Here is a 15,632-nt window from a genome sequence, read left to right as displayed (position 1 = left end):
AAGGGCTCGGCAAGAACATCCAAGGAATCTCTAAACCCATAAAACTCAAAAAACATGGCACTACCTTCAGTTTGGGATACAAATACACCTGGGAAGAGTTCAATAACTGGTCGCCACTATGGCGCGGTCCTTACTACCTACTAGAGCAGCCAATACCATATCTGGAGCAGACTTTCTGATAGGCCGGCATTATTTATGGGTCAGATGAAGAAGAAGCACTTGCAGCAGTGAAGAACCTGTTCGTAGAAGACAGTGATATGGACTGTTATGTTACTCTCGACGAGGAGGGGCAGGAAGGCCCTTCCATACAAGCTATGAGCAGAGGGGCACATCTCAAGAATTGGACCATTAGGACAACCAAAGCCCAACGTGCCTCGGGGTAGCAAGGCTAAAACAAGCATTATTACTAAATGATTTTTCTTTTCGCATTTTCAATTCCCGCAATAAGATCTTCGATGTTCAAAGCAGTTATTCAATTTATCAAAAGCATGTTTGATTTTTCTTATGATTTAATATTTATTTCTATCTCTCCTTAATTTATCCATACAGTATTACTATTACTTATCTTGATGAACCAATGACTGTGACATGCGGTGAGACAACGCAACAAACAGACATTGATTCAGAGAAAGATGACATACCTGACGAGATTGTCAAAGAAGTTGAGAACTTTGAAAACAGACCTAAGTCCAACCTGGACGAGATCAAAATTGTCAACCTGGGAGATGCAGAAAACATCAAGGAAACATGAATCAGCATTCACCTATCGCCATCAAAGAAGAAAGAATACACGAAATTTCTAAAGGAATATGAGGACATATTTGCCTGGTCATATGATGACATGACTGGTCTAAGTACGTCCATTATGGCTCATAAACTGCCAACCGATCCAATGTATCCACCGGTAATACAAAGGATCAAAAAGTTCAAGCCTGACATTAGTTTGAAAATCAAGGAAGAAGTCAATAAGCAGATCAAAGCTAAGGTTCTTAGGGTAGTAGAATACCCGACATGGTTAGCTAACATTGTGCTAGTGCCAAAGAAGGATGGGAAGGTCAGAGTCTGCGTCGACTACCAGGATCTCAACCGAGCCAGTCCGAAATATGATTTCCCTTTGCCAAATATACATATCCTGATTGACAATTGTGCCAAGCATGAGCTACAGTCATTCGTAGATTGCTTCACTGGTTATCATCAGATCTGGATGGATGAGGAAGATGCTAAGAAAATGGCTTTCATTACGTCGTGGGGAGTTTACTATTACAAGATGATGCCATTTGGCCTGAAGAATGTAGCGGCCACCTACATGAGGGTCATGACTACCATTTTCCATGATATAATACATAAGGAGATAAAGGTATATGTGGACGATGTTATTATCAAATCCAAGAAGGCCACTGACCATATGGAAGATTTGAGGAAATTCTTCAATAGACTGTGGAGATACAACTTAAAACTAAACCCCGCAAAGTGCGCATTTGGGGTTCCTGCTGGGAAATTCCTTGGTTTTATTGTGAGCCTCCAAGGAATAGAACTGGATCCATCAAAAGTCAAAGTCATTCAAGAACTACCACCGCCAAAGAACAAGAAGGATGTGATGAGTTTCTTGGGAAGGCTTAACTACATCAGCTGATTCATAGCACATTCTACAGTTATCTGTGAGTCAATCTTTAAGATGTTAAAGAAGGACGCCGCTACCAAATGGACTGATGATTGCCAAAAGGCCTTCAACAAAATTAAGGAGTACCTGTCAACACCACCAGTCTTAGTCCTGCCCGAGCCGGGTAGACCTTTATTGCTCTACCTTACAGTGTTGGATGGAGCTTTCGGTTGCGTTCTTGGGCAGCATGATGAAACGGGGAGGAAGGAACAAGCCATTTATTATCTCAGTAAGAAGTTCACCCCGTACAAGGCCCAGTATTCTCTATTGGAATGCACCAGTTGTGCTTTGACTTGGGTAGCTCAGAAGCTGAGACATTACTTCTGCACCTATACTACATATCTCATATCGAGAATGGATTCCTTAAAGTACATCTTTCAGAAGCCCATGCCCACCGGCAATCTAGCCAAGTGGCAAATCCTGTTGAGTGAGTTCGACATTATTTACGTAACTTAGAAAGCGGTCAAAGGACAAGCACTAGCATACCACCTTGCTGAAAACCCCGTGGATGGAGGATACGAACCCTTGAAAACATATTTTCCTGATGAGGAGGTATCGTTCATAGGAGAAGACATTGCAGAATCCTATGACGGTTGGAGAATGTTCTTCGATGGAGCAACAAACTTCAAAGGAGTTGGCATAGGAGCAGTCCTAATATCATAAACCGGTCAACATTATCCGGTGTCTGCCAAACTTAGATTCCCCTGCACCAACAATATGGTCGAGTATGAAGCATGTATCTTAGGGCTCAAAATGGCCATTGACATGAACATTCAAGAGTTGCTAGTAATTGGAGATTCAGACTTACTTATACATCAGGTACAGGAAGAATGGACAACCAAGAACTCCAAGATACTCCCGTATCTGCATCACGTACAGGAATTGAGAAAGAGATTCACAAAGACGGAATTCCAGCATGTTCCCAGAATCTAGAATGAGTTTGTCGATGCATTGGCTACCCTATCATCTATGATACAATATCCCGACAAGAATTTCATTGATCCCATTCCAGTGAAAGTCCATAATCAGCCAGCTTATTATGCCCATGTTAAAGAAGAAGCAAACGGAAAGTTGTGGTTTCATGATACCAAGGAATATTTAGCAAAAGGAGAGTACCCAGAGCTTGTAAATCCTACTCTGAAATGCACACTTCGGAGATTGTCCAACAACTTCTTTCACAACGGAGGAATCCTATATAGGAGGACTCCCGATTTGGGATTATTGAGATATGTCGACTCAAAGGAAGCATCCAGGTTACTAGATAAAATTCATGCTAGGACCTACGGTCCACATATAAATGATTTTGTCTTAGCAAAAAATATACTCCAGGCTGGTTACTTCTGGATGACTATGGAAATGGATTGCATCCAGTATGTTCAGAAATACCACCGTTGTCAGATACATGCAGACATGATAAAGGTACCTCCAAGAGAGCTTAACACAACAAGCTCACCGTAGTCGTTCGCTGCCTAGGGAATGGACGTTATTGGACCAATTGAGCCTGCTACTTCCAACGGACACAAGTTTATCCTAGTAGCCATCGACTATTTCACCAAATGGGTAGAAGCAGCATCTTACAGAGCAGTGACTAAGAAAGTCATGGCAGACTTTGTCCGCGATCGCATTGTTTGTCGATTCGGAATCCTAGGGTCAATCATTACTGATAATGGCTCCAACCTCAACAGCGACTTGATGAAATCTATGTGTGAAACTTTCAAGATCAGACACAAGAATTCCACAGCCTACAGGCCTCAGATGAGCGGAGATGTAGAAGCCGCCAACAAGAATATCAAGAAGATATTGAGGAAAATGATAAAGACGCCTAAGCAGTGGCACGAGAAGTTATCATTTGCTCTACTGGGGTATCGCACCACAGTCTCCACATCAACCGGGCCAACCCCATATATGCTGGTTTACGGTATAGAGGTCGTCATCCCCACTGAGGTAGAAATTTCTTTCCTAAGAATCATACAAGAAGTTGAGCTTGACGATGCAGAGTGGGTAAAAAGCCGTTATGAGCAACTAGCCCTTATAGATGAAAAGAGAATGAATACAGTCTGCCATGGTCAACTCTACTAGAACAGAATGTCTAGAGCCTTCAACAAAAGAGTCAAGCCAAGACAGTTCACACCGGGGCAGCTGGTGTTAAAGAAAAATTTTTCGCATCAAGATAAAGCCAAAGGGAAGTTCTCTCCCAACTGGCAGGGTCCATATATGGTTCACCGGGTCTTGACAGGAGGAGCCTTCATACTTGCAGAAATGGACGGAGAAGTCTGGCCAAAGCCGATCAATTCAGATACAGTCAAGCGCTACTATGTGTAATCTCTATGCTTTCCTTATATGATGTAAATTGAACTACACCTGACCTAATTCCCGTTTAAGAGGGGATATGTAGGCAGCCCTATGGGTTAGGTCACAATTCAATAAAATTTCATTTCTCCCCGCAATTGGAAACTAGGGCAAAATTTTAAGGAGGGCCCTCAAAATTCCGAAGTAATTTAAGCTGATCGTCGTAGGAGCAGAAGTCATAAATGTCAACCTATCAAACTGGGACAGAATTTTGAGGGGGGCCCTCAAACTTTCGTAGTTGGAGAGGTTGCAATGTTTTGAACTACGCCACAATCGTCGGTTCATCTGAAAGCTATTTTTAATTATACACTTATACTTTTACAAAATCATGCATGTTTATTATTGAAACTGCTTTGTTTAGCAATGCTACCCTAATGATACAAATGATATCATCATATCAAAGCCGAATGAGTCAAGCAAAAGCCATCGGGGATACGAACTAACCTCCCCCCTTACAAAACTCACGATTTTTCTTTGGATACAGGCACTAGGATTGCGAAATCGTTAAACATACAGTACGCCCATGGGACAAACATTGTTCAAGAATACGATTCTTAGAACCGTTGCACTTGCCAACATTTGCTATCAGCACACAACAGTGATGTCCCGTATGTCACAATGCTCCTAATAATCACAACGCTGCAATCTGCTATCAGCTAAGAAAACTCTACTGTCATTTGTTATTTTATTTCTTGCATAAGGCTACTATTCTACCTTTCAATCTGTATAAGGCTACCATTCTGCCTTCCTAGACTAAACACTGTCTCCATCTACATTCTGCATTGCATAAGGCTACCATTCTACCTTTCGAGACTAAACATTGTCTCCATCTGCACCTGCATTGCATAAGGCTACCATTCTGCCTTCCAATTTTCATAAGGCTACCATTCTGCCTTCTGAGACTAAACGATGTCTCCATCTGCATCTGCATTGCATAAGGCTACCAGTCTGCCTTCCAACTTGCATAAGGATACCACTAACTTCCGAGGTTAAGCTCTACCTCCATCTACATCTACATTGCATAAGTCTACCATTCTGCATTCCGAGGTTAAGCTCTACCTCCATCTGTATCTGCATCTTTGCATAAGGCTATCATTCTGCCTTCCGAGGCTAAGCTCTGCCTCCCATTTTCTTCGAAACTCAGCACTATCCCAAGCACTATTTATCTTGCTTCTCTTACAGGTTGAGCTCTTCCCTTCAAATCGCAAGACTAAGCTCTGTCTTGTCTGCATCATACTACTACATCTTTCATGGGCTGAAATATCGCCAACTTATCCAAATGCATCATCGTTCGGAGGCACCATCTTCGTAGCCCGAGAGCACCATGTCATGGCCTGAGGATCTCTTTCAATCTTTTGCACATTATTATTCAAAGGCGTCATGGTTCGGAGGCACCATCCTCATAGCTCGAGAACATCATTTCATGGCCTACGAATCCTTTATCGTACGCTTCATGGCCCATGACATCATGGTCTGAGGACGTCATGGTTTGAGGACGTCATTCCAAACCGTCCAAATACAACATTCATGGTCCAATGGGAATTTGCATCAGGCTTAAATTTATGCACAGTATACGCTTGTATTGCTTCTATTTGCAGGTCAGACGGCGAGCAACGGTCATCCCGGCATGAGTGATCCCGCTCCAGTTCCCGCAAGCTATATCAAACCTAACCATTCCCGTAAACTGTCCACTTACCCGGCCTAAGATATTGCATCCATTCTTGAAATGCCTTTATCGGTATACTCCGTTGATGGATCCTGAACTACATATGGCCTGATTCCTGTAAAACCAGGGATATGTAGGCAACTCAGAAGCTAGGGTGCGGCCTAAATCCTCCCAAACCATTTTGCTCGGTCAAAATTGGCTATCATATCTTTACCCAACAACTCTTTCATCTTTCCCGGGTAAAGAGGGGCAGCTGTTGATACACAATTTTTTCTATATATTTTAAATATGAAAACATACCTTCAAAATAGCATATATGCATCCATAAAATCCTCAATAATTATTTCCAAAATTATTGTTTTGATAATTCATCTATTGAATTTCTATATTTATACCAAAATATGGCTAAAGTAATTTTTACATATTTTTATAATTATATTTAGTATTTTTAAAGTTAAATTGCACATAATAGCAATATTAGCCCTTTAAGGATTAATTAGGTTTTATATGCATAAAATTTGATCATATATTTTTAAATTTCTAATTATGTATTGTAAATTATTTTAGCATTTTTAAATTATTTTTAGAAATTATCTACTATTTTTTATAAATTAAATGGGAAAAATGGCTATTTAACTTATAGCGAGAATTGGCTTTCAAATCTAGCCTAAATCAAACGCACCCCCAACCCAATTAAAACCCCATCGGACCCAAGACCAAACCCAAGTCATACCTGACCCACCTACCCTATTCAATCTTGACCGTTGATCATTCAAATCAACGGTCCCCATCCCCCCTTCCTAAATTAAACCCAAACGACCCCCCCCAAACCCTCTCATTCTTCATTCACTCAGCCCTCTCTCTCTCTCTCTCTACTCTCTCTCTCTCTCTCTCTCTCTCTCTCTCTCTCTCTCTCTCTCTCTCTCTCTCTCTCTCTCTATCTATCTATCTATCTATCTATCTATCTATCTATCTTTGGTTCTCTCTAGAACCTTCTTCACTCCCCTCCTCTCCGATGAACCTCATCCACCTTCTCCGGCCATCTCCTTGCCTGAATCCATGGTGGTCTCACCACCTACCCGCCTTATGGCTCCCTCTTGAACATGTGTCATTTTTTTGAGGAATTCAAGTGAACCAGAGGTGGTTCACTCGCCTCCCATGGTTTCCCATGCCATTTTCCGGCCATCCATGGCCGTTCAAGTAAGATCTGTGACTTTTCGGTTAAACCGGTAACTTTCAGAAGTTTTATCACTTTTTTTGGGTTCTCTGAAACCCTATATTTAAAGATTTTCTAATTTTCTTTTAGATCTGTCTTAGATCTATATATATTATGAACCTCTTGGTGTTTTTCTCAAAGGTTTTCCTGATTTTTTCAAAGTGACTCTCCGTCTTCAAGATTAGGGTTTCTTAACCTCTTTCAAAGACTTCTCCTCTGATTTTCAGTATTGTCATATGATTTTACTATGTTTAAATGGTTTATTTATCTTTTCTTCTACCTGATTCATCGTGTTGAAAACCCTATTTGTTTTGGTTCTATCCGGGGTTTTAGAACTGTATTGGTTTATTTGATTTGTAAATATACCTATTTCGATTGAGTTCTTTATAGTTAGATCATTTCCTTTGTTTATCTTAACTGATTCTGAGTTCTTGCCACTTTTTAACTCAACTCTATTAAAACCCTAATTTCTTAAAGATTTCTTCACTTGTTATTGTGAGTTTCAAAGACTCTCTTTACTTGTTTTTGTGTGTTGGCCTGATCTTCTTTACCTGTTAGGTTGGTTTTTCACTTTGGTTCTATGTGTTAGCCATGACTACTTGACTTTGTTGATTACCATACTTCAAGTAGTCCTTAGCTTACTCATGTCACTTCTGTATGTTTGTGTTCATCTAGTTGCTTCTTTTTGTCAATATGGTTGACCTTGCACGTCTGATACGCCTGTTCATTCTTCTCTATTTATATGTCAAAGTTCAGAATCATGACTCCCTCTTGATTGATCCTGATTTCCTTAAGTTACAGTTTGATTGCAAGGTTTTCTTATAAACCCATAAAATTTTACTCGTGTTAATTGATTCCATTCCCTTATTTGTTGTGATGCTTCATTCTTGCTGAATCCTTTTCCCAAATTAGTGTATTCTGTACTTAGACTCAATCACATGCTCTATACTTTTACTACCCTTTATATGGTAAAAATCAATCCTTCTAAAACTTATTTTCTTTCCTTAATTATCCTTGTTAGTATCCGTTTGAGCTGTAATTCCTTGATTAAAGGGAAGTACTTGTATTAATTGGATTCTAATTGTGATTACTTCTATAATTGTGCTAAACCTTTACTTGTTACCTTATTTTCAAAGCTATAAATACTATAAGTCTTTCATTAACAAGACACGAACTTGGCTTTCAAAAACCCCTCTCTTACTTTAAAGTTCTGTGCCATTCTACTACTATTGGCCGGCTGCAAGCCAAGGCTAATCATCTGTAAGCCTTGGTTCTTTCATTTGTTTACTTCTATCTCCACTGGTATGTCCTAGTTCAATTTAAATCCTCAACAACAACATGATTCTCTTATTGTTTCAGTTTCTCTCATTTCTAGTCTACTTCTACTTGTGGTTCTATTGTGAAACTTGTAGTTAAGTTACATTACTAGTATGCTATTATGTCTCCCCTTCCCTTTAGATTAATGCATTCCTTTATGTATGTTTCAAAGCATGCCTTGTCAAGCACGTATTGTGTACTTACCATCTTATGAATCCCATATCCCTATCTTTTCTATGTCTTTATGTTCTTTCTGATTGGTTTTTGATTATGCCAGTATCAACTATTGCTGAGCATGTCCAAACCAGTCCTAAAACCCTTGTTGGGGTTATGTGTTTACAGTCAAATGTCTATGTATCCCCAAATCCCTTGACCCCCTATGTGACTACTGATTCTGTGTGAGATCCCATCTTAAGGTGTTTGAGTTTTGCTTACTACTACAACTACTTTCAATCAGCTCTGTTACTGATTTCTTTCAAAATGAACTTGTCGGTCCAGTTTTTAAACAAACTCCTTTCAAACATGTGTTCTGCACTTTCACTATACTCTTAGAATACTAGGTTCTGCCCCTTTTGTGTGAGCTTTGCCTTGGGACCCTTGAGTTCCCTCTAAATTTGGACACATGAAAGTTGGTCTTTCCACACTGCACTTACTCTGTCTTGGCTATGGAATCTGGGTATGAGCACTATCCGGGATCCCTTGAGGTCCTTAGGAAACTCTGACACACCTAGATATGAGGGAAAGCTATGAACAATCTTGGCACTTGAGATGATTGATTATAGAGAGAAAGTCCTAATCGGGCTTCCGATAGTGTAACTTCTTATTTTTCATTGTGTAATTCATTTCAATATTGGTCTGTAATAACTTGTTGTAAACAAGTATTAGGGTTGCCTAGTGAAAAGGGATGGGGTAAATATGTATGTTATAGTTGTTAAGGATAGAAAATATGTTATTAGATTTATGTTCCTAATTCCGCAATAGAAACCCTGCTTAGGGCTCATGCATGCACTAGAAATCATGGCTTTAGGTCTCATGTTTATTGTTTCAGCATGTGCACCCTCACAAAATTATGTGTTAGAATCTGCTAATAATTAGCACTTTACTATTATGTTCTACGCTGCCACGTGCATTTAGAAATCCTACTCTTGGGAAATTCTGCAATCCTGCCATATGCATTTAGAAATTCTACTCTAGGAATTATGCATCGTGAGTTTTCTACATACATCTTAGATACCATGTTTTAGGATCTTATTCGTACCTGCATTCACACTTAGTGTAAACTGCTGATCATAAAAGAGGTAAAAATAGCTTCACACTTGATTATCCCGTTTAAAACAACTGGCAATAATCTCTGCATTCGTATTAACAATAACAGCATGCTCTTAAGGTAAAATAATTTCCAAACTGTCTTTTAATAATTCTGAATAACTGTTGTATACTACTTTACGCCTAGGCAAGCCTTAGGCAGTTGCTTAAAATAAAACTAGAATTGCTTTGTTTAACTGTCAACCTGTTAAAATCAGTAGGCAAGCCTGATTCGGACTTCTTTTTTGAGTCTTGTAATAAATATGGTTCTGTTGTTATCACTTAGATACCATGCATAGGATTTGAATTCATTTAATTGTCATGTTGTCTATGTGCATCATTTGTGTAGGTATTTCTGAGCCTTCTGTCTGTTTTCTGTGTTTTCCTCTTTAAATGCAGTCCTATGTGTTCTTGTATGTTGCCTAGTATTTTACCTTTAAACCTGAGGGTCCACCTTCCTCCTTAGGATAGGAGTCCTAAGTTCCTCTGAGACTGACGGGTAACAGCATGCAATAAGGTTTGAGACCAACCTTCATTTTAATTACCTTCACGGGGCGGGAAAGAGTAGATATAGATATGATGACCGGTGCGCTAATACCACGTGTAGCCCCTCTTTGAGGAGTGTCATACCGGGTATTGCATTGATGTGATCCATATTACAAACAAACCTAGGACACCCCTTTTACATTCATAATCATGCTTTAGATTGTAATTCTTTTCAAAAAATTCCGCCTTTCGCTAATTGTTTTCAAATACTTGTATATTTAAACTCAAATCCCCTACTATTTGAGCCATACTTGTTTATTTTCTAATTGCACAAATTCACAAAAAATGTCTGGTCAGGAACCATACTAGTGGATCCTGAGGGGTGCCTAACACCTTCCCCTTAGGATAATTTCAAGCCCTTACCATATCTTTGATTACCAAAAGGTAGTTGTAGATGAACCTTATAGGTTCCCTAACACACCTTAAAATCATTAGGTGGCGAATCTTCAAAAATGCAAACCCCCTTTCCGAAAAGGAATGAGTTGTCCCATACCAAAATGTCATGAACCCGATTTTCGCGAAAGGGGAAAAAGGGGTCGCGACAATAGAAACAAATGAAAAACATGATAAACTGAAGTAGTAAAAGAAACATATTAGTTTTGAGACTTGAATTGAAATCAGAATATACCAGTAGAGAGATGGTAAACATAAAGTGAGGAATATGAAAGCACATTAGTTAGCCTTGGCTTGCAGCCGGCTAACTCAGAATAATAGCAAGTAACCAAAGAGATAGCAGAAAGTCTTGAGTGTGAGAGAGCTTTTTGAACCAATGTGTTTGTGTGTTTGTGTTAATGAGAGAGTATGTATATATAGTAGTTCGAAACTAGGTAAAATAAGGCAAGAATCACAATAGTATAGTAATTATGGAACTCAGAACCAGTCAGAGCAAAATCAGTACAAGTACTCCTTTAATTTAAGGGAATCAGTTCAAACGGTAAGAACAAGTAACAAATAAGAAAAGAAATCAATGCACGACCAATAAAGAAAGATTTCAAATACAGTAAGTATAGGGTAAACAATTAGGGCTAAGTTCAGAAAACTCTAATTAAGGAGATAGTCAGTAAGAATAAAGTACCAATGCAGACAAGGTAGGCGAATCAATTAATTTGAATAGAAAGGGTAGGAATCGAAGGTTTAAAGGAAGGTCTTCCAATCAAACCATGAAATAGGGAATCCAGAATCAATCAAAGAGAAAGTCATGAGTCAGTGTTTAGCATATAAATAGAGTAACATAAGAATAACCAGATATAGCAAACATGAAGGTTAAACAACACTGATAGAAAGAGACAAGTCTTGAACAGTCAAGATGAACACAAGCACATAGAGTTGATATAAGTTAGGCTAAAAAACTTAGTAGGAACATATTCGAGGCAAGATAGTCACAGAAACTCAAACAAGAACCGGTCAGTCATGCTAATACACAGAACCAAACGAAGAAACCTAAAAAATTAGGGATTTCAACATAGACGAGTTGAAGGGATAGTAAAATCATAGAATCAGTCAAAAATATGCAAGAAATAGAAGTTTAAACACAAAGAATCAGTTAAACAAAGTTTTAAAAGAAGTTCTGAAACCCTAATTTTTAGAAGAAGATGAAAAACACTTGAAATAAATGATTCTTTTAAAGCTTTCCAAGGACAATGTAAAACATTAAAGAAACAAACTCAAATGAAACCCATATAGAGATGAAAAAACCTGTCTAGAATCCCAAGAATCATAACAAATACAGCATGATTTTGCTCAAAATCACACTGGAGTAGCCAAGAACAGACAAGTGACGAACCCTAGATGCAAGTCAGCATGGCCCTGGGCCCTTGAAGACCTTAGAGAAGGCAAGTGTGGCATGAGAGGAGCCATTGGAGGCTTAAGAGACGATGAGAGGTCACCGGAGATGACCGAAGAAGAGAGGTTGGCAGTTGAAGAGCTAGGGTTAGGTTGAGAGTGTTTTGAGAGAGGAGAGGATCTAAGGGCGGCGGATGTGGGAAAATGGTTAGGGTTGGGGGGTTGTTTGGAATAAAAAAGGCGGAACGAGGGTCGTTGATCCAGGATCTGATGGGTTTTGGGTCGGGTAGGTGCATTTAGGGCCTGGGTCGGTTATTTAATCCAAAATTGGGCTGGAGTATTGGGTTTAATTGAGGCTAAAATTGAAATGCAATCTGGCTAGATTTTAAATAGCCAATTTATCCCCATATAATTTATAATAAATAATATATAATTTCTAAAAAATAAATTTTGTGTACTAAAATGATTAAAAATAGATATTTAACATTTTAAAAATATAGAAGATCAATTTTATGCATATAAATATAATTATACATTAATAGGACTAATATTGTAATTATATGCAAATTAGTTTTAAAAATATAAATGTAATTATAAAAATACACTAAAAAATATTTTAACAATATTTTGGCATAAATATAGAATTTAAATGACTAAATTAACTTAAAAATAATTTGAGGGATAATTATTGGGGATTGTATGAGTAACAAAAGGGAGGAAATAAATCAATTTAAAATGTTTAAAATTATAAAAAAATTATAAAAACCTTGTACATGCTTATATATGCATATGCATGCTATTTTGAAAGTATTTATGCATGTTAAAAATATATAGAGAAAAATTGGGAATCAACACTAACTTTTACAATGTGGGTACCTAGTTTCAGCATCTCATAGGGTCCGACTCACATAATAGACAGGAAAATGCGTACCTTTATCTTTTCGAACCAACACGCCACTTACTGCCACCTCGGACACGGCTAAATACAAGTAGAGTGTTTCATCCTTCTTTGGAGTATGGAGAAGGGGTGGGCTTGAGAGATACCGTTTTAATTCTTCCAAGGCTTGTTGGCACTCTAGAGTCCATGCGAAGTTGTTCTTCTTCTTGAGTAGGGAAAAAAATGAAGGCTCTGATCTGATGTCCTCGAGATAAATCGACCTAGGGCAGCTATCCATCCGGTCAGTCGTTGTACGACTTTCACATCGTTCACTACGGTGATTTCCTCGATGACTTTGATTTTATTGGGGTTGATCTCGTACCCCTGATCGACACCATGAAGCCCAAGAACTTGCCCAAGCCGACTCCAAAAGTACATTTCTTGGGGTTGAGTTTCATGGTATACTTTCTTAGGATATCGAACGTCACCTGCAAATGGGTCAAATGGTCCTCTGCACGTAAGGACTTAACTAGCATGTCATCGATATAAACTTCCATGGATTTACCTATTTGATGTTCAAACATCTTATTAACTAGGAGTTGATATGTGGCTCCAGCAGTTTTTAGCCCGAAGGGCATTACATTATAACAATACGTACCATACTTCGTGATGAATGAAGTCTTTTCCTGTTCCTCCAAGTTCATTTGAATTTGGTTGTACCTGGAGTAGGCATCGAGAAAAGTAAGGATCTCGTGGCAGATCGTAGCATCGATTAAACGATCGATGTTAGGTAATGGAAAAGAATCTTTAGGGCATGCTTTGTTCAAATCTTTGTAGTCTACACACATTCTAAGTTTATTACCCTTTTTAGGGACTACCACTATGTTAGCTAGCCATTTGGGATATTTTACTTCCCTAATGGATCCTATCTGAGAAGTTTGGTTACCTCTTCTTTGATGAATGCATGTTTTACCTCGGACTGAGGTCTCCTCTTTTGCTTCACCGATTTAAATTTAGGATTGACACTTAGTCGATGGGTAGTTACCTCCGGTGGGATCCCTATCATATCTAAGTGGTACCAGGTGAAGCAATCAATGTTATCGATAAGAAAATGAATGAATTTTTTCCTAAGTTCACGGGTTAACCCCATCGCCAAATATACCTTTCGTTCCGGAAGATACTCGATTAATATGGTCTGCTCGAGTTCTTCGACTGTGGACTTCGTCGCATCCGATTCCTCTGGGGCAACAAAGGCTCGGGGGGTGAGGAAATCTTCTTCTTCGTCCTCGACCACCTGTTCATCGAACACCTGTCCCTCGGGCTCAACCGAGGGTATGGGCTGTGATTGCTATTTGGTCATCTGTTCGTCCTTTGACTTTTCTGATGTGGATGGTGTTGATACCAGTGCCACGTCGTGTACTGAAAACATCTCCTTAGCTGCATGTTGCTTTCCAAATACTATTTTCACGTCGTGCTTTGTTGGGAACTTCATCATTTGATGAAAGGTCAATGGCACTGCCCTCATGCTATGGATCCACGGCCTTCCAAGCAAAGCATTATACCTCATGTCACTTTCGATGACATGAAATTTGTATGTCTTGTATGGTTCCAGCCATGTTGACTGGGAGGATGATTTCTCCCTTCGTTATTTCACTTGCCATGTTAAAGCCATTCAAGACTCGAGATGTTGGTATGATTTGACCGAGCTACCCGAGCTGCTCCACAACCCTTGACCTGATTATATTTGCCAAACTACCTGGATCCACAAGAGAACACATTTAACTTGAACTTTATTTAAAAGGATAGAAATTACCAGTGCATCGTTGTGAGGCTGATATAAGGCCTCGATGTCTTCCTCGCTGAATGTGAGGGTGTCCTCGGGCATGTAGTCTCTAATTCGTTTCTCCATTGTGATGGATACTTTGGTACGTTTGAATATAGGTCCCTGTGGGACGTCGACTCCACCGATAATCATATGAATGACCTATTAAGGTTCTTCAGGTTCATTCTTCCTATGTGCATCTCTTTCTCGGAAATGGTTCTTGGCCCGTTCGCTGAGAAATTTATGAAGATGCCCCTCATTAAACAACCGGGCTACCTCATCTCTAAGGTTCCTGCAATCCTCAGTCCTATGCCCATGAGTACCATGATATTGCACATCAAATTGGGGTTCTTCTGAGAAGGATCGGTCTGTATAGGCTTGGGCCATCTAGTAGCTCTAATTTTGCCAATGGCTGAGATGATACCCGAGGCATCGATGCTGAAGTTGTATTCCGATAATTAGGGTGCCTCCGCCGGTCCCGAGTGCCTATCAAACCCGGTTTTGCTCATGAGTCCTCGGGATCTTTGACCTCGATCTGCTATTCAATCATCCCGAGGTATGTTACGCCTTGAAATGTTCCTTCTATCCTCGACGTATGGCTGATATCTTTCCTTATTCGATCTTGACCCCCTGTTTGCATTTCCTGACTCCTTTGCTAGTAACCTGCTTGGATAAACTGAGCCCGAGGGGGCTCCCAAATGGTCAGCCTCGACCCTAATTTTTGATTGGTACCTGTTATGCACATCCGCCCAAGTCATGGCGGAATACTCAATCAAGATTTGCTTCAGCTGCTTTGAAGCTATCGAACTTCGTTCATTTTGCCCATATGTGAAGGCTTGCACGGCCCAGTCATAGGAGACTAGTGGTACCTCCATTCGTTCTGACTGGAAATGGGATACAAACTCTCTCAGCACCTCGTTCTCCCTTTGATTTATTTTGAATACATCGGACCTCCTTGTTACAACTTTTATGGTACCGGCATATGCCTTTACAAATAAGTCTGCCAACATGGCAAACGAATCAATAGAGTTCGGGGGTAAGTTATGGTACCAAATCATGGCACCCTTAGACAGAGTTTCCCTAAACCTTTTT

Source organism: Nicotiana tabacum, chromosome 6, assembly GCF_000715075.1.
Source record: "Nicotiana tabacum cultivar K326 chromosome 6, ASM71507v2, whole genome shotgun sequence".
NCBI lineage: Eukaryota > Viridiplantae > Streptophyta > Magnoliopsida > Solanales > Solanaceae > Nicotiana > Nicotiana tabacum.
This window is presented reverse-complemented; position numbering follows the sequence as displayed.